A 19172-nucleotide genomic window follows, 5' to 3' on the forward strand; every position below is an offset into this window, starting at 1 on the left:
ACCAACATGAAAAACATCCCCAGAAAGTTACTTTTTTAAATAGTTTTTGAGATGCTTTACATGATCCAACCTTTATTCCGGGCGTCATGTGTCGTAAACAAACGTCCCCTTTCGCTCCTGCTGGTTGACAGCACTTTGGCAGATAACTGACAATTCTCACCACCCACCAACCTCGTGCTTTCACCCTCCCTGTCGTTAGTAGCCATGCCAGTTACCCTCACAGCTAACATTACAACACCTCAGCGTGTTCCTGGGAGGCTCAAGCGAGCGTTTTGCACTTGGAATGTTGCAAACTGCTGAGGTCTCATTCCAGAGTAACAGACTAGAGAGGTCATTTAAACCTAACGGTAATAGGAAACCTGTTTTGAAATTTACTATTTTAAAAAAAGAGGCAGGGAGGAGAAAGTACTTAAAACCTAAAAGCCTGATGGCAATGTTCTGTCACTCGTGCCAGACTCTTTTTTTTCTTGTTTTTCCTCACATAACATAGTTTTACTCTCTTTCCTTGCCCCGTAGTCATAAAACCACTCCCCTGGGATGTTGCCCTTTGGGTGACCCCGACAGAGGGTCCAGTGGTATGTGTGTGTTTGGTTATACGAGTGTGGTGGAAGTAAAGGGTGAACGACACAGAGCCACTGGAATGTGTGCGTGTGGCAATACTTGGGGTGGCGTGTTGGGACTGCAGACGGTCATTGGTCGAGACTGAAGTTTGTGGAAAAAGGAGCACAGAATATTATCTGCATGTGTGTTCAGGCTCGCCACACTCCTGGAAAGAACACGTTCCCAGCCGCACACGCGAAAGCGGCCAACGGCACGAACTAGTGATGTGCTGGGATCGTGAGTCAACAGAGATTCAAATAGGCAAAAGACAGGTGGGCATTGTGCGGCGGTGCAGTTGATTTGAAATGGGCTCTAACTGTGAAGTGCACTCCACTGTGCTCGCACTGATAATCAGCCATTGTGATTTTAAAGAGGCTTTTAAAACTTTCCCCATCAAAAACGTCTTAATTGACTACTCTTGAAATTACAAAGCCTCCTAGGAACCAGGTCAAATAAAAAAATGGATTTTGTGATAAAAGAAAATTGGGCTTTTGAGTTACTTAGCAAAGAATCAGAAAAAAAAGACAATCTACTAGGTCAGGTTACTTGGGAGTAATCTAAGTACTCCAGGAATTTAACTAGGTATCTTGGACTGTAATAACCAACAGGTTGTGAAAATGCAAGAATGAAAATGATCTCTGAGCTTTCACAAGCTGTGATATATCATCAATGTAAAACAGTGACCTCATGTGGTGGTTCAAAGTACCAGGATGTTTAGGTTGATGTAATGCCAGGGGGCAGTTTTTGTTCCAATGGGTTTTCAGAAGCATCAAGCTGAATGCAAGATACTTTACCAGACTTTTTATCATAATTTTCAGCAAATTGAGTTTTTCCTGAACTTGTGGTCAAGAGCATGAGTTTTGATGTTCTAGCTTCAGCAAACTCCCTTAACTCTGGGAGTTCATGTGGCGTTTAAGTAAACGATCATAATGGTAAATTATATATGTTTTCATATAATGCAGACTTGAATATGGATCAAATAGACGTAGGATTTATCATTCCTCTCAATTTTCAACCAAGTCAATGTTGGTATCAATTTATTATTTATCATCCAACCATCCATTGTCCGTACATCCTTGTCCCTACTGGGGTTGTGAGGTGCTGGTGTCCATCTCCAGTGAACGTTTCAGGCGAGGTGAGGTCAGCCTGGACAGGTCGCCAGTCTGTCACAGGACAACAACAAACATACAGGACACACACACACACACACCTAAGGAGAATTTGGAGAGACCAGTTAACCTGACAGTCATGTTTTTGGACTGTGGGAAGAAGTCAGAGAACCCGGAGAGAACCCACCATGCACAAGGAGAACATGCAAACTCCATGCAGAAAGACCCCGGGCCGGGAATCAAACCCAGGACCTTCTTGCTGCAAGGCAACAGCTCTACCAACTGCACCACTGTGCAGCCTTATTATTTATCAGTGTATTGTAATTGTTGTTGGGGGGTTTTAACCTCTGCTGTTGTGCTACATCTTTTTAAATGTTTGTAACTTATAGTTGAATCTCATGAACTCCAGGTTCGGCAAAAGGTAAATATGTGCTAGAATCGGACACATTAAGCTAATGTTTGGTTTCAGTATTTTCGTTTTGCAAAGAGTTTCACTTGCATCAAAATACATTCGTATCAGCCTTTCATCTCCAGGATTTGAAAATACAACAGCACATAGAAATGCATTACATTCATCGTCCACATGAGGATATTTATTTAGACCTTTCGATCCTCCATTTAAGGTACTCTTCTATTCTACACATTCAATTTGTGACAACCATTTTCTAGACAATGACATGACTATAGATGGTTATTTGACAGCCATTTTATCAGAATTGGCATAACTCAAAGTAATCGAAACATTCAACAAGCACAATGTCAGCCTGCGTCAGTCGTTCCAAAACCAGATTTGGAATATTATTCCTGTTCCTGTTTCATTTTTGTTGACTAAGTGAACTCTTTTTTTCCCCACCCAGTTAAAAATGTTCTTTTTTTTCTTTCAGTCCTTCTCATGTGATTGCTGCATTGCCAGTTTCTTTATTTGGTTTAACTTGTGTTGCACGGGGTTTAGTGTGGATACAAATATGACACAAATAAAACAAAGAAATGCATATTGTGGTGGTTAGAATGTGATCCAGTTACTGTGGTCGTACCCTCTCTAAATAATAACAATAAAAAAAACAAACTGTGCAAGCGTGGCAGTAATCACACGATCCAAAAGAAAAACATGAACAGGACTAATGTAGGGTTGATGCAAATACCAAATGATTCCTTACTTAAGGTGTAGTGATGCCAAAATAACTTTAGTAGAGGGAATTTATATCTTAATGAGTGTGTAGTGGTGTAATGGTTGAATTGCTGTGAATTAAAGTCAATGTGTAGCACATCCCATAACCTGTTTAGACAGATGTTAGGATTTGTTTTGTTCTGGTTTTTGTTTAGTTTTTTGCCTAAATGTTTATGAGTGTGCAGACAGACGTGTGTATTCATTAATTCTGTCCCAGTGCTGTGATACACAAAGTTTCCATTTCAACCTCATTAGTCTGTCAGAGGAAGCTGTATTTTTTTTTTATCTTTTGCACATGTTGAGTAAAATGCACCAGGTTATTTAGCCGGGGCAGGATTATGTATCACGCTTCTGTCTCTTGCATGCTGAGAAATGGATGTTGCACAACCTGCAGTACCAACCAGACAATGTAATTTCCTGTTATTAAACGCAGGCTTCACTGCGCGGTTCGGAGCCGACAGTGCTTCCATTACAGGATTAGAGAATTCGCCGCCGCGTCGGTTTGTGAACCTGATATGTCAGAACATAATTGAGTAATTACATTCTAGCTAAAAGTACAAGTTTTAATAATTCAGTTTATTTCGGTTCACAAAATGATGTGTCTATTTATACATACATAATGTCAGCAGTTTTGTTTTGCCTTTTTGTGCCAGTTTGTGCTGAACATACAATAGTTAGGAAAAAAAAAAAATATATATATATATATATATATATATATATATATATATATATCAATATTGATCATGATCATAAAGGGTGTTTGTGCTTCTGAAACTAAATTATATGTAATACTACTAATAATAATAATAATTTTATTTGTATAGCACTTTTCTAAGTACTCAAAGACACTTTACAGGAGTACAGAACTATAGAATCAAATAATGCAACATTACACATGAAAACACCCAAAAAGGGTTGATTTAAACATTAAAAGCTATTTTGAACAGGTGTGTTGTGTTTTCTTTCTTGAGGGTGGAGGGATATTGGTCCACAATTCTGCTTCACTCAGGATTTTCACATTAGATGTACTAAACTGAAAAGATTGTGCATATTTCCAATATAAATTGTGTGTGAAAAATAAACTGTTCTGATGCAAAGACGACAAACAGTGAAAGCGCAGGTGATGACATTTGACTCGATGGAAACATAATACATCATTTTGGCCTAAGACCAAAAGGAGCTTTCTCCTTTTTCTTTAAAAGAAATTCAAACTGTCCCAAAGAAATCACAGTGCAGCACTTCAGATCCTGTTGTGGAGGATTCCCCACTGACAGAACCAACTAGGGAAACATATATCTAAATATATATTCTTTTCCAATTTCTCATCATACTAATGTAGCACTGGAGGAAAGCTGGTTCTGAGAGGGAACGCTGTATCAGGTATGAGGATAATTACTGATGCTTGAGCCTACAGATAATCATGGGAAAATAAATTACAGAGGTGAGTGAAAGATTTATACCCTGTTGTGAACCTTAATGCTCCACAACAAATGCAGACAAGTGGTTAAGTGCATTCATACAAACATCAGCACAGTAATTTAGGAGGCAGGAAGGTCATTAAAACAGGATGCTTCCTCAAATTGAAAGGAAAGCTCTACCTCTAAAGAAAAAAGCCCCGTTTGATCTTCAGCTTCTTACAACATTTCCTGTATGTGATTTAAATGAAAGCGTATTGTCTCGACATTCTTTGTTGGTGCCTGTCGTCGTTTCAATGGGAGGAAGAACTCGTGGCGCTACTTGGGGGGCGTCAAAGGCTGTTCATGCTCTTTTCTTTACTCGTAACGATGATACAAGTAAAGAATAATCGTTCTTTACTTGTCAAAAGTAAAGAACGATTTATCCTGATTGATAAAGGAACACGCCGAATGTGGTCCTTTATCAATCAGCTCCCCACCACTCCAAAACTTAAATGCCTGCTGACTCAAATTTACTCTGTAAACAAGTCCAGAGAGAATTATGTTTTTGAATGATAGCTTACCTTTGTAATCATCCAAAATTGCTACTTGAAGCATGAGGTAGCTTCTTCATAACTTCAACTGGTATATTTTGGAGAGAAAAAAAAAATTAAATCCACTACTTTCTTGGAAATGTACGTCTTTTTGTGCTTCTTCTCTGTTTGTGCAGAAGTCTGACGTCTTCAATCACTTTCACAAAACCTAAACAATGCATATTTAAATTTTTAGATGTTGTGATTTACTCTGGTAGGACTTTTCATCACCTAACTGCAGGGAGGTCCAAACGGTGCGAGGGAGATTTAAGCCCCCATAACACGAGTAATTCATCTGCACACTGACACCAGACTTTATTCATTTTCCTTTCGGGTCATAAATGATAAACAGGATATACTTTAACTCCAGAGAGCTTTTTGCAAGCTTAAGTAAAGGACTCTAAATGTACAAGACTGAAATCTCAGCAATTTTAATTTTGTATATTTTATGTATGTATGTGAACTTTTTTTTTTTTTTCAGTGCATCATATTTATTCAGTTCACTCTGGAAAGAAAAAACACATGGCTAAATGGAAAGAAAATCATACATGTGTTAATTTGGCTAACTTAAAACAGGATTGACACATATTAACAACAGTTTTCTTTTAAATTAAATACCAACATCAATAGATTTTGCCCAGGACTGATTGCGATTTATGGCTCGGTTTCCTACTTCCATGCCAAAATGAATGAAAGCGTGTATGCACTACTAAAATGGTTTGCAAATCGCAGTGATGATCTTTTCTCTCTTCTGCCCCCCCCTGAGGAAAACTATTCCCGTGACAAATTAAATTTCAACCATACACGTTTTCTCCCAGAGAGAGAGGAAGAGAGAAATCAGAATCCATTAGTGAAACCTCTGCACAAAGTCTGAATGCACCATCCAGTTTTAAGCGTTTTATTTCTTAGTAGCTGTCTGTAGCAGTGACGTGCGGTCAGGGGAGGCAGGTGAGGCAGTGCCTCACCAGCCATCGTGGAAAGAAAGAAAATATATAATCATAAAGTAATTTAAATTGTTATATTCATCCGGTGGTTTGTACTAAAAAATATTTATTTTTCATGTAGCTTCACCAATTTCGATTTTTATATGGTCAAAATCGCTGAATTTTCTTATTTTCCCATTCAAATGCTTGGAAGCGATGCCGGTGAGGCAGCAGCGAGCTCTGCCTCACCTTGGATTGCGCAACCCCTGGCTCTGCGCTGGCTGCTAAGCGGAGAGAGCATGTTGCTGTACGGCGTCAATAAAATGGTTTAAACAAATTTAATATGTGAACTTATTTCCAATAATTTAGCTTATGTATATAATGTACAGTGCTTTTTGTCACCAACTGTGTTTGTGTAACGTGTTTCGTGTAATGAGCGATTATAAACGGCAGAGAACAGGTTCGAGGTGAGGCAGGCAGTTCTCTTGCCTCATGGCAGGGGGCGCTCAAGATCCCAGACGTTCGTCTTGTTCACTCCTCAACTGCCGAGTAAGTGACAGCGAGCTAGGCTAAACGATTCGGGAAGCAAGTCAAGTGCAGCGATAGATTATAATAGAGATAGTGATTTTTTTCCTCTCGCTTATCCCGACTTTCGACATGGATGACTACATTACAACACTAAAAAAGTTTTCTCAAGTGGACTTTCAATCGAAGCAGGAGATAATAACCAAAGGAAGACCAACGCCGGAGCTGAAAGGTTTGTTTCAGACTACGGGACAGAAGGTTAACCGCTCTTTTCAAACCGAGTGGTATTCACGAAAAGACTGGCTTTGTGGATGTCCTGCTCGAAACCGCCTTTTCTGCTTTCCTTGCCTTCTTTTTTCAACTTGTGGCACTGTGTGGACTCAGATGGGATTTGGTGACTTGAAGAACTTGCAATGATCCCTCACCAAACATGAGCGGTCCACCACTCATATTCAAAGCCAAATTGCGCTAAAAACCTTCGGCCTGTCCAGGATAGATTTGGCTTTGGATGAACAGCGGAGACTCAACATCAGCATCCACAATGCTAAGGTAAAGGAGAACCGAGAGATTTTAAAAGATCTCATCAATGTCAATCTATGCATCTATTTGCAAATCTGATTCTGATGACGTCAGTGCCTCACCAGCTATGAACCTCACCGCACGTCACTGGTGCTGCTAAATGCGCTAATAGCGAGGAAACAACTTACCGTTACAGGAAAACCATTTACCTGCTTTAGAGAGCATAGGGGAGTATGAGCAGCGAGGACACGAGGATGATTGAGAGCACTAAGATCCTCCTCCTGGCTTTGATTGGTTATTTCTGACTGAGCGGTGCAATGAAAGCAGGTAGAGAAGCTTAATTTTTTTTTTTCCCCACAGATTATCTATCTTAGACTGTTACAATAAAATAATGATCATTTTTAAACAAATATGCGTTGTGTTAGAACCGTAATCTGCTGCTGTTGTGGGTTGTTTTTTTTAACAGTGGCAATAAAGGAAATAAACGAAGCCATTCAGTTTGCATTGGCCAAGCTTCCAAATATTGAGCAGTTAAAAGTTGGAGCAAGAGAAATGTGTGATATTTTATTGCTGGCAAAGATGTTGTGGCCCTATTCCCCGCAGGGTTATTTATAGTGATGCGATTTTTGGGTAAGCTCCTTCAAGCTGGTGCATTACATGTGTCACGGTCAAACGGTAGCGACTGGCTATGTTTAAAACATCAAAAGCAAACAACATTGATAAACTTTCTGGAGCTTCTGCAAAGAATTCATACTGTTCAAACGTGAACCCTCTACAAAAATGAACTTTAAAAAGTGCTAAATTCACAAGAAGTGGATAACAGACTTTATTTGTATTTTTCTTTAGCTGATAAAACACCTGTATATTTATGGGGGGAAAAACAGAGCATAGTCAAATATTACGTTAAGTTTTTTTTGTTTGTTTTTTACTTTGAACACAGCTTTTCTCCTAAAATGTTTTCTTTTGCAATAAGGAAAACATAATTACACTGCTTGATCTTTATTGACCAAGCAGTGTAATTATGCAATGTTGCTGATAAGCTGTCTTTGATGTTCTGCTTCCCCTGAATACATCCCAAAACAAAAACACACTATATGGCATAATAGAGCCATGTAGGCAGTGGTTGCTAACCTGCTGCTTGGTCTCGTGTCATCAGATGGCCTCTTCCACTACGGAAAATATTCAGTTAATGTGACGCATTTGCCTCCGTCATGTTCTCAGGCTTTTATTTTTCCCTCCCTAAGTTTTCCAGTCCCACTGATCTCTTTGTTCCTTTCTTTTTCAAACTGGTAGAGCCGCTCGTATCTCCCCCCTCAGTGCGAAGACCGTCAGACGGACCGGCTCTAACATTTCGTTGTCTACAGCGTGAAACCGGTCGCAAAGGCAGCTGCGCGGGAACGCTGAGGCGCTTTATTTATGGGGTAAAAACAAAGAGACGCAGCCTGACTGTTTAACGTGGAGCAGACCCGCCGGTCGAGAAACCTCACCAACTTGCCCATGACTTCAGGACATGTTTCCTGCCGAGATGCAAGCAAATCAATGGGCCGCATTCTGTACAGGTAGAACAAAGGGTACAGACAAAAATGTTAAATTTAAATGAACCACACAAGTGTGTGAATTAATGTAAAGATGATCTAAGCCGACAAAGTTTGGACATAACTGATTTGTTGCTTTACCAGTTTTGTAGTCTTGTAAAAACATTCAGTAAAAGTTAAGCATCAATGTTCTCCCTGGCCGTTCTCTGTAGGAACGAGGCATGTAACTGTTGCGGTTAAGTAACAGGCTTTGTTTTATGCAAGCACAATACGTAAAGAATAAGGCCGTTATGTCAGGATGGACTCAGGTGTTAGAATAACTGCTGTCTACTGCTTGTTCGGTATGTCATAAATGCTGAAATAGTCGCATCCAATGTGTGGGAATCAAACCACAAAGATGTCTTGCTGCTAGCAAATGTTATGTTCGGCTAAAGCTGCAGTGGTACTTGAAAGCCTTTGCTGTAGTTCAGTGTGGACATGGTTCAAAGTGAGATTAAATGCATCTTGACTTTGAAAGCTCTTGCAAAATCTGCTTGTACAGCAACGGGACTTGGCAGCAGCTGCTCATCTCTGAAGGATATCTCACTGCAAAAATGGTTGGCACTTACAGCAATTTTGAAAACTGCATCTTTTTAAGAGACAAATACATTTCGCTGTTTTCCATGTGTTGTGTTTAAAAGGGGAATACTGTCAAGCTTTTGCTTTGTTCACCCAATCCTTTAAAATGGAACTTGTAGGGCATTTTCTTTGTTAAGAAATACACTCTCAACAATCATCTGACCCAGTTGCAGTTTAAATATTGACTTGATGGCTTCTTCAGCCAAAATTCACACAGCTATCTATGGCTTGAGGCTGAGTTGGCAGAAGCAACAAGGCACTATAAACAGTAAAAACTCTCCAAGGGAGCTAACTGTAACATTTCACTACATTTAAGAGCCATCATCTAATATATTTGATAAATATATTTGCCTAGTAACTTATACTTGTATGGCTGGACTGCTCAGGTTTATTGTATTATGTTGACTATTGTCATGTGTATCGTGTTTTTGCCTGTTCTTACACTACTGTCAGCCAAGTTTCCTCTGAATAAAGGTCGAAGTCTAAACGGAGCTGACAGCTTTTACCGCTTGCAGCTTTTAAAGTGATGTGAAAACCCAGAATGTAAGGCGGCGGCAGCTCCCTGATGCTTAGTGGAGTCAGCAAATCCAATAATGAGCTTTCAGAAATGCCAAGGAGATACTTGCGATCGAATGAGAAAATCCCCAATTTGCCATCTTTTACTTTTTTACACAATGGAATGAATCTGAAGATTTCCAGTGAAATGAACTATTTGTCCAGAGTTTACCCAAACTACAAGTACTAACTTACTAAACTGATGAAAGATTTTGTTTAAGAAAAAAAAATTGTTAACCTGTAAATTTACCCTAAATAATCTCAGGTCAAATTAGGAAAGTCCTTGGCGTCCTTTGTTGTCACACAGCTGCGATTGTTCAGTGCTCCAAACACTGTTGTTCTTCAACAATTCTCTCTCTGAGGTTTCAGTCACTTTGGAGATGATTGCAGACTGAAAGTGCTGCCTCAGGACTCTGGATGACTCCATTTGAGAGCATAGCTGAGATGTTTTGAATCGGGTCAAACTTTTGGTCTGTTCTTCTGCAGCTCTGTGATGATTAAAGTAAAGTGTTTTGTTCTATACATCCTCTTGTCCAAAATAATCTCTTATTACCAATCTGAAAAGCAGAGAGTTTGTTGCTTTCACACCGTCACACCAGAAGTCGTAAATCTACATGCTTGGATCTCGGATCAGACGGGTCGCTTCGGTTACATGTGCATGTTTCAGGAGGATATTGGTCTGTATATTAAGCGACACAGTCATTTGTCAACAGTGTTTAGGGTATAACTTCGTACTTTTAAGGAAACCAGAGAGGCTTTCCAGTGTTTGAGAGCTTGTTTTGTCACTCATTTTAAGGGCGATTTTCTCTTTACCACAAAGCATCATGAACTATTGAAGTATTTTGATGTATCAAAACTCATTTGTGATCAATAAGTATACCTCTGTAGCAGAATGATAAGGCCACCATGTAGTGTAGTGTGTCTAGAACTCATTGTTGAGTGACGGTCTGATGAACCGTCAAGACTCAAACAGAGCGGTCTGTCTTTCATATCAGTCAATACTTTCTGTTTTCTTTTGCAAATCTTTGCATCTCCAGCACGTCATTTGACTTTGATTTCCAGTCGAGGTTGTAACTTCCCATTAGCATCACGATGTTATTACACTTCAGGAAAGTGTAAAGCCTTCGGTATCACCACGGCGCTGATAACTGATCCGTTGGTTGTCCGATTTCTTCCACGTCTGTCTGGTTGCGGCATCAATTTTAAAGGTATATCAGATTGTTTTGCTGAGCAGCCGGTCCTTTTTTTTTTTGTACTTGTTTATGTCTTTCTGTTTCCAATCAACTCTTTAATCAAAGTGGGATGTTCTTTTGCGCAATGTCTGGAATTAACCCTTTTACTCGTTTTTTTTTTTTTTTCCTGAGAGGAACATATTATAACCGGCATCATTTATTGCCTTCAACAAGGTCCACATGTTTGGCACCTGTTTCTTCTCGGAATAAATGATTCAACCAATACTGGTATTATTTAGAACACGACCTTTAACTTAATCACATAATTACGCAGAACCAACAGATTGAACGTCATGACTGTTTGGCATCTTTGCTTTTCATTAGACCAAGGCCCTGCTTACATGACAATGATACAATGAAAATTGAATTTTTGTTTCGTTTCTGTTATTACATTTACATGAAGACATTCTAATTGCGATCTTTGTTTACACAGTAACGGTACACATCGAAAAGGTGTAATGCTCTCGCCAAGCCACTAGTTGGTGCTAGGTTCTTTGAAACTAAATGCGTATGTATTTTTTTTTTTTTAAGTTCTACTTGAAAGCACGTCGATTCGCGTTTCCCCATCTGGTACTGTTCCCCCAGATATTGGGGGGAAACACGTATATGTGTGTCTACGGAAGAGGATCAGGGCCACCGAAAAAAATTAAATAAAAATTCTGACTTTAAACTCAGAATTCTTTTTTTTTTTTTTTTCGGTGGCCCTAATCCTCTTCCGTATGTGTCTGATTAGGGTGCAGTTGGAAAAAAGTGGGATAACGTCGCTGGAACACGTTGTTTGAGCTTTCACGGTGTCCGTAGTTCTCTAGATAAGAGCGCTGACAAGCACGCGGTGAAGAGTCGCTGGGGGAACCGTATCTGAAGGGGAAACACGAATTGCTGTAACACCAGCATTGTAAGTAGTTTCTTCTTCTTCTGTGGATTGTAGGAGGCAGCTGTGTTTTGCTTGATACTATGCATGAACTAGAGATTCCCTAACAGAAAAGATCCATTTACTCTGTACGTTTCAGAACCATTGCAGTCTGGAACCTGTTCTCAATCTGTGCCGTTGTCAGAGAAAACATTCGGTGGTTTCATGTAAATGTAAAGTACAAACACAACAAAACTCGTTCGTTTTCACCAGAAATTGTTGTCGTGTAAACAGGGCCTTAGTCACACTTTTGTTAATTGTTTGGTAAGTGAAGTGGTGATTTTGAACGGCTGCTTATTTGAACGCAACTTTGGAACTTTTTTTTTTCTTTTCTTCCTCTCTTTTTCAAATGAATATCAAGATATTCACTTTATAAACTGAAACATCTCGTTACCACTGGTTAAGATGTGGCCAGGTTTGGAAAAAGCCAAATCCCAGCAGAAAGGTCTTAACCTTTTAAAGTCAGGCCTATAAACCCTGACTATAAGGACCCCACATCAAAATAAATAAATGCATGAAAAAAATATTTTAGTTTAATAAACCAAAACAGAAATACAAAGTCAAGAAGATCACCTGTCAGGTATAGTTTCATCTCCAGCTAACTGACATTGAAGCACAAAGTATTTTAAACTCCTGAGTAAAAACTCTCAATTTGATCTTTGAATCTGCTGAAACTATTCGAAACGAGACGACGCGGAATTAAAGCGCGAGGTTTAAAAATAAACCGTAGAGAAGACGGAGCCGCTGCTGGAGCACCAGGAATAAATTAGCATTTTGTCCATGCCGCACTCGGCACAGAGGGGAAAGGGAGCGCTCATTACTCGTGACCTCTCAAGAACTATATATATATATATAAAAGGATGAACGAAGAGAGCAGACAAAAGAAAGGGAGCAGGTGGGCTGGAAAGTGGAGATCGCTGGAAAAAGGAGAGGACAGGAAGAGAGGACACTCATAGTGTAATTGGATGAGCACTTGCAACCGGCAGGGGCTGCTTCTGAAAATGACAGCTCTCTCTCGCGCGCGCGCCTTTTGCATATATATAAAGCCGTTTCGTAGAATTTTAATTACAGTTCCGACTGCGTCTGTAGGTGATTTGCCTGCACCGTTTCTCCTGAGTTCCCCCCACGCAACAAACCCTACCTCTTGTTTTCTCCAATTTCCTCCCCTGCTGAGACACAGTTGGATTTTCTCCCTGTTGGCAGCGATTACTTTAGATCAGATGTCTTGTCTTCCTCCTTCTGCCTTTTGATGTGTCATGAAATGACCCGGAGCAACAGTTGCTCAAAGCAAGCACGCATCCATCTTCGTTACTTCGACAGTATTGTTTTCGATTTTTTTTTCTTCTTCTTCTTCTTGTTGCTGTTGTTTTTTCGTTATTGTATGTCGCCTGCATTACTTTAATCTGGCGCTGCCTAGTTGACCGTGTGGAGTAACAAATGTCCTTTAATGGTTTATTGTTCTGGATTTCCCCAGCGGCTCTCCTCTCGTCCGGGCCGATGCTCTGCAGCTGTGCTGGCCCGGTGTCGGCATGGATGGGGGCCCCTGCCAGTTTGCGGGTAGTGTTTTTGTCAGGCAGCAGATGTTGGTGCTCGGCGAGTCTCTCCTTTTTGGTTCGAAGTCACCCTATCGGGATTGCGCGTTGTTGTAACAATCGTTTTCCGTGACGTGTTTTTCTTGAGGTGAACAATAGTCTTTCCTTCATTCGACTCTCCTCCATTGTCCTTACTTGTTGAAACGCTACAGCCACTCAGACACCCTGCACGATTTCACTTGTGGCAGCTGATGCTTACTTGGCACGAAGCTCAGCTCTGTCAGCAGCCACATGCCTGTGATAATTGGACAGAAATATCATTTGGCAAATCCGAAATGCTTTCTATGCGTTTAAGCGCGACACCAGTTAATGATTGTGAAGCTTTTCTAGCCTCTCTTTGACGTCTTTTTTGTTTTGTTTTGTTTTTTGGTGTTTTACGTGACCGTGGTGAGAGTCGCTAATGGCTCACTGCTGCTGTTGTGTTTTTGAGGGGATTATTTCTCATCCTTAATATTTGCAAATATGACGGGAGCAGGTGTGTTCTTGTTGTGACATATGCTGTAAACTAAGAGTTTCTTTAGAGAAAAGCTGGAGAGTTTGCTACCGCCACCAGAATTCACTTGGTTTAGCTTAGTGTGTTTAGGATCCACGTTTGGCTGCAGGCTGCAGCCGCCACTAGTCTTACAAACTGTTCACATATCACGTGATTTACATCACGGAAACAGTTTTTAGAAATTAAATGAAAACATACAAGACCCTGTGACAGAATACATGTAATTTTAGCTTACGCATACAGTTAGCTGTAGTGTAGCGGAGTCAATTTACAATCAGTTTACTAAAACATTGTTTAATATGTTCTTTAAAATGTTTACTATCATTAAATATACCATCAGTTGGCATTGCATAACACGGAATAACACAGTTCTCTTATGTACGTTCCTTCTAATGTCTGGCTAAAGGGATTTCTTTTCAATAGCATGTCCAGTAAAGTGAACATGTGTATTTTGGCTAAACAATGTATTCTGAAATAACGTCACATAGGTGTTCTACAGAAAGCGACGTCTTTGAAAAACGCAAGTAATGGGTGGTTTTATCCATCTTTAATGGAACGGCATCCTAAAATGTGACGCATTGTTTTTAACACTTGACAATGCAGCACAATGCTTGCTGCTCCGTTTTGAAGTGTTTGAAGTTTGTTAATATTTTCTGTAAGGCCACTAGACCAGACCACACGACACTACAGGGAAAGTCAATCTAAAGAGCCTGGCTGTTTGTACTGTATGTCACATAACTCTCCAGTAGGGTGCGTCACAGTTGCAGTGTGACGAAAACGGAGAACAACAGATATGAATACGTTCATAAAACGCAGTGAATGTATTTAATAAGCACTCCTGTCTTTTCAGTCAGCTACTTCCTTTTCTGTCTGAGCAGCAAGCTGCCCTGCTGTCCTTTTGCCCAGTGCCCACTGATCATGCACATAAATTTACTACGGCTCAGCTGCTGCTACTGATAGAGGGTGTCTGCAGATGATGAGTTTGTCCGGCTTGAGATTCCAGTGTTGATAGGTGTGCTCAGGAGGAGGTTGGGGGAATAACCCCAAAAAAAATTCCCAAGGTTACTTTAATGCCTCATTTCAAAAGTGTCACTACAATTCCCCTGTGTGTCTTTTCACTTTCCACGTTCTCCTTTTTAGCCACTTGTACTAACCAGGAAAAAAAACAACGACAAAAAAGCTAAACAATTGATGAAAACATCAAAACCATTCTGTGTTTCTACATTCAGACCAGCTGACAGCTTTGCCTGACGAGAAAATCTTAGATGGGCAACATTCTATAACTTGTTTAATATTTACCATTTAGAAACCGTATTAATCTTCTCTATTACTCTTCACTTCCTGTCCACCCCCGACCCCACACACACACGCACACGCACCTTTCTTCTCCATACTTTAGTCTTAAGATTTTCAAATAAATGAATATCGTGCTTAATATTTTTCCAAGGATCTAATTTATTATTAAGTATTAATCAAAACTGTGACTCTGATCGGAGCTGTTGACGTTTAACAGGTATAGGATCTGAACAAGATTCATGCAATGTTTTATAAAAAAAAGTGCAGGCAGTTATCTTTTTATTTATTTATTTTTTTTCCATTTCTGATTAACTGTCAGACCTTGGGTGTCAGCTTTTCTATATTTGGATGTGTTGGAGTCCACCCCAGCTTTGTGTGGATTCAATGTCTTGGTACTGTAGTACATAGAAAAGCTCTTTGTGGTGAAGTAAGAGAGAAAAATGTATTCTGTGGACACGTGTGCTTTATTTACATAATGAGCTGAGATCAGGATTATCTAAAATTAATTATTTAATTGACCTCCCTGCCGCATAGGCGCATGGCCTATTGTGGGAGAGGGAAGTGTGACTCTTCTTTTTTTTATTTTTGTAGGGGTTAAAATATTTATTGCAGCCAGTGAGAAACAAATCGATGTTTAATTTTTGAAAACCAGCAGAGGATGAAAGATTTATTCCCCCCCCCTCCCCTCCGATTTTTGTTGCTGCGACGGTTCAGATGGAAGCATCACATTTACAGTAGAACGTGTTTGTTTCTCCAGTGTAGTCACATTTCTGTTGCGAGATGCTGTAATTAATTACCAGTGGAGTAATTTGTAAATGTCGCTGGCTTGTTGTCGCGTCATTAGAAAGTAATACATCATTGAAATGATTCTTGGGATGAATATTACTCAATATTACTGTTTCATTTCTTCTTCAGGGATGAGTCGTAGAGGAAACACTTGGCAATGAGGTTTTGGTTTCAGTCTGTGGCCATTTGGACAGGATATATATATATATACACATATAAAGCTCCTTTCTTTACCAGAAAGGGTGATTCAAGTTGACTTTACACCTGGAAGGAAACAGATGAACTTTAAAGAAAAGGAGACTCACACCCTCACTTGATGATCATTTTGGCATTTCATAGGTCACAAAGCAACAGTTTGGCATTGTTGACCATTCTCACTCTGAAAGTTGATATGATTCAATGTAGTTTTTTTAAAAATATATATATGAAAGCAGGAAACTGAGTGGATAATTGAGAGGGAATGGGTTTGACTCTCAGTTTAACAGCATCGGCTACATGTGAAGTGTTTGTGCATCTGTCCCACATTAACAGCTCTGCGATGTTTGTCTCTTAACTATCCAGAGGTGTGTGTAGTGATCTATCTTAAAAACCATTTAAAAAAAATAAATAGCAGTGCAAAGAGCACTGTGTGGGGCTTTAGTAATTTTCCCATGACCAAAGTTACATTAACAAAAAGAAGAATATTTAGAAGAGTTCAATTAATTCACGAGTTTTTGTAAAATTCATCTGAAGACGAGTAAAAGGCCTTTTAACTGTCAGCTGTTAAATGAATATTCAATGCGTTTCTGTCAGCCGCATTATCTTCACTTTATTAAGCAGTCATGCAGCCTTTTAAAGATTTTTGATTGGCGATATTGTAATATGGTTTCACATTTTAATCCTTGATTGAGTCCTGCTGACCAGTCTGAACACCACATTGTTTTTCTGTCTCTTGCATGCTGCAGTGTTCTGACCATCCTGCCCTCCAAGTAGTTTTGCTGCCAATTAAAATACACTGTTTCATTTTAATTCAATGGGGGATACCTATTCTGCACCAGGGACCGCATTTTAAAAGACCACATTCATTTTATTCTGATTATTAAAGTAAAAATAATTACTTTAATTAAGTAGTTATGGTTGAAGTAGAGTAATCAATCACAGTATTACAGGTCATGTTATTTGTTAAGGTAATCTTTACAAAACTAATTAATAAGAAAATAAGAAAATGTGACATCGCTAACCAGAGCTATCCCTGAAGTTATATTTTTTATGTAGCAAATAATTTCGTAGTGCCTAGAAAAAATAACATGACATGCTTACTGCTGCTTCTGCTTAATTAAGCTATTAATTAAGCAGAAATGTCCTTAAAAGGACATTTTGAAAATAATTACAGTGAGATTGTTCCGTATTTGAAACAAAAAGACAGAAGACCTACAGTCGTCTGAGCGCTGCAACAAGTACAAGACGTTTATGTGAAGTCGAGCTCTCAGGAAGAAGCCCAGTCCTAGAAAAGATTGTACATTTACAGTTACACATTTCATAATTGACCAGCCAAGAAAGCAAAAGGAAAGGTAACATTTTAAGGGCTGATAAAAACAAGATTTATCTTTTTGGGTACAGATAGTAAGCAGATCATTACCAAACAGATTCCACAGCACAGCACAGTGTGAAGCATGGCAACCACAGCGTCGTGCTACGAGGATGTTCAATAATGTGAACAGTCACTAATAAACTGACGCATCATTTCTTACTTAAGTTTTAATCCCCTTTCGGATTAAAACATAATCCAGTTTAATAATTCACTTTTAAGTTTTACTTTTTTAGCCGGCAAAGGCCCCACAGTTTGGAATCGTCTCTCTTTGTGATCAAAATTGCCCGGTGGGATTCGTGCTTCAATCTTTGCTTTTTGTTTTCCTCACTTCTACCTCTCCATGCTTTGGGGTTCAATCTTATTTTACCAGCTGCGGAGCTATTTGCTGCGTCTGCCTCCGTCTCTCCCCCCGCAGAGGGAAAGAGCGCCAGCGAGAGAAGGAGGTTATGGACAACCGGAGAACATTACGTGCATTAATGTTGGCGGAGAGAGTTTTACTGCCTCTTATTGCCTGGCCAGTGTCTGACTCCTCCTGGCGCTCCGAGCTTTTTCAGATACATTTAACAAAGGCAAGCTATTCTCTGTCAGAATGCTGATCTTTCCTGTTTGCATAGCTGTTAGGCGAGCTTACGTTCGCTCTAATGGAAGTGTCACAATTGTGCCTGAGATTTTACTTGTGCTTCCCTCGAGTCACGGGTTCCTGTTTGGTATCTTTTAGATTTGGTGTTTTTGTGAACGCTCAGATAAAATTTAAATAAAATAGAATATCTAAATAAAAAACAATAAGAAAGAGGGCATAAACTCTTAATATTGAAGTTTGTCTGGATTTATATAGGGATTTTTGTTTTAATGTGCCAACAAAAAAAACCAAAGACATCTTTTAATATAACAGTTTAAATGTCCCCATTGTTAATCTTGTCTGCAAGTACGATCTAATAATTGCTTGCTTAATCCTTAAAGTCTTTGAACGTAAAACATTAAACTTGCCACAATATCTGCAAAATGGACAACCTTTTGCTATAAGCTATGTTTTGGGTTGTATTTTGTTAAATATGTGTGATGTGTGAGTTTTTCCATGTCTCTCATTGTAAGACACCATGCATCTATCAGCTTCACGTTATCTACATGCTCATGTTTACCCGTTTTGGAGCACTTTCCCGCCCATAAAACCTACTTGGCATCTTAATGAGATGTCTCACACAAAAATTACACAAGCGACCGTGACTCATGCCACTTCATGCCACTTCAACTAAAAAAAAAAAGGATCTTCAAAACTGCTGATTATTTGACAGACTATGTAAAAAGGACAACATAGTGCTATCTGGTGATTGGTATGACTATGGATGAGCTTATTACTCATTCAGTTTCTATGGGCCGCTGCGATCTCATTTCTTTTATCTTTTATTGATGTAATAGAAGCCACCTGGAAGAGCCAGTATCAAAAGGAATGAGCAACTCTGGTAAAAAGAAATGTTTGTTAGAAGTCGTGCTTTCACACGTCCTACATATCAACTATAACAACATGAGTATTTTTTTTCCCCCTTTTGTTGCTGAAACAGCCTTGACCCGTCGATGATTGGACTCCTCCACAACCGTGACAGTGTGTCGTGGTAGATGATCCAAGCAGAAGGGCATCAGTGTCACGCCGATGCCCTCACCACAGCTAAGAGGTTTCACACAATCTTATTGTTCAAGTATGTCTGTAAAAATCTATCCTCCACCCAGGAAACCTAGAAGAAAAGCAGGTCTCTTTT

The 19172-nt window shown here is 39.5% G+C and overlaps 1 protein-coding gene across 2 annotated transcripts in view; it reads left to right on the forward strand.

Annotated features, from left to right (window-relative positions):
- The first annotated feature begins 6352 nt into the window (after nt 1-6352).
- LOC122832470 (neprilysin-like) overlaps nt 6353-19172 on the forward strand; it is a 60985-nt gene continuing 48165 nt past the window's right edge. The window contains exons 1-2 of one of the 2 annotated variants that reach the window (XM_044119281.1): nt 6353-6861; nt 18978-19088. The gene's annotated coding sequence lies outside the window, so the exon portion shown is untranslated. Of the gene's footprint in view, nt 6862-11571; nt 11667-18977; nt 19089-19172 lie in introns of those variants that run through there. The other variant, XM_044119279.1, reaches the window with a different exon arrangement.

The sequence above is a fragment of the Gambusia affinis genome, linkage group LG06, assembly GCF_019740435.1.
Source record: "Gambusia affinis linkage group LG06, SWU_Gaff_1.0, whole genome shotgun sequence".
Lineage (NCBI taxonomy): Eukaryota > Metazoa > Chordata > Actinopteri > Cyprinodontiformes > Poeciliidae > Gambusia > Gambusia affinis.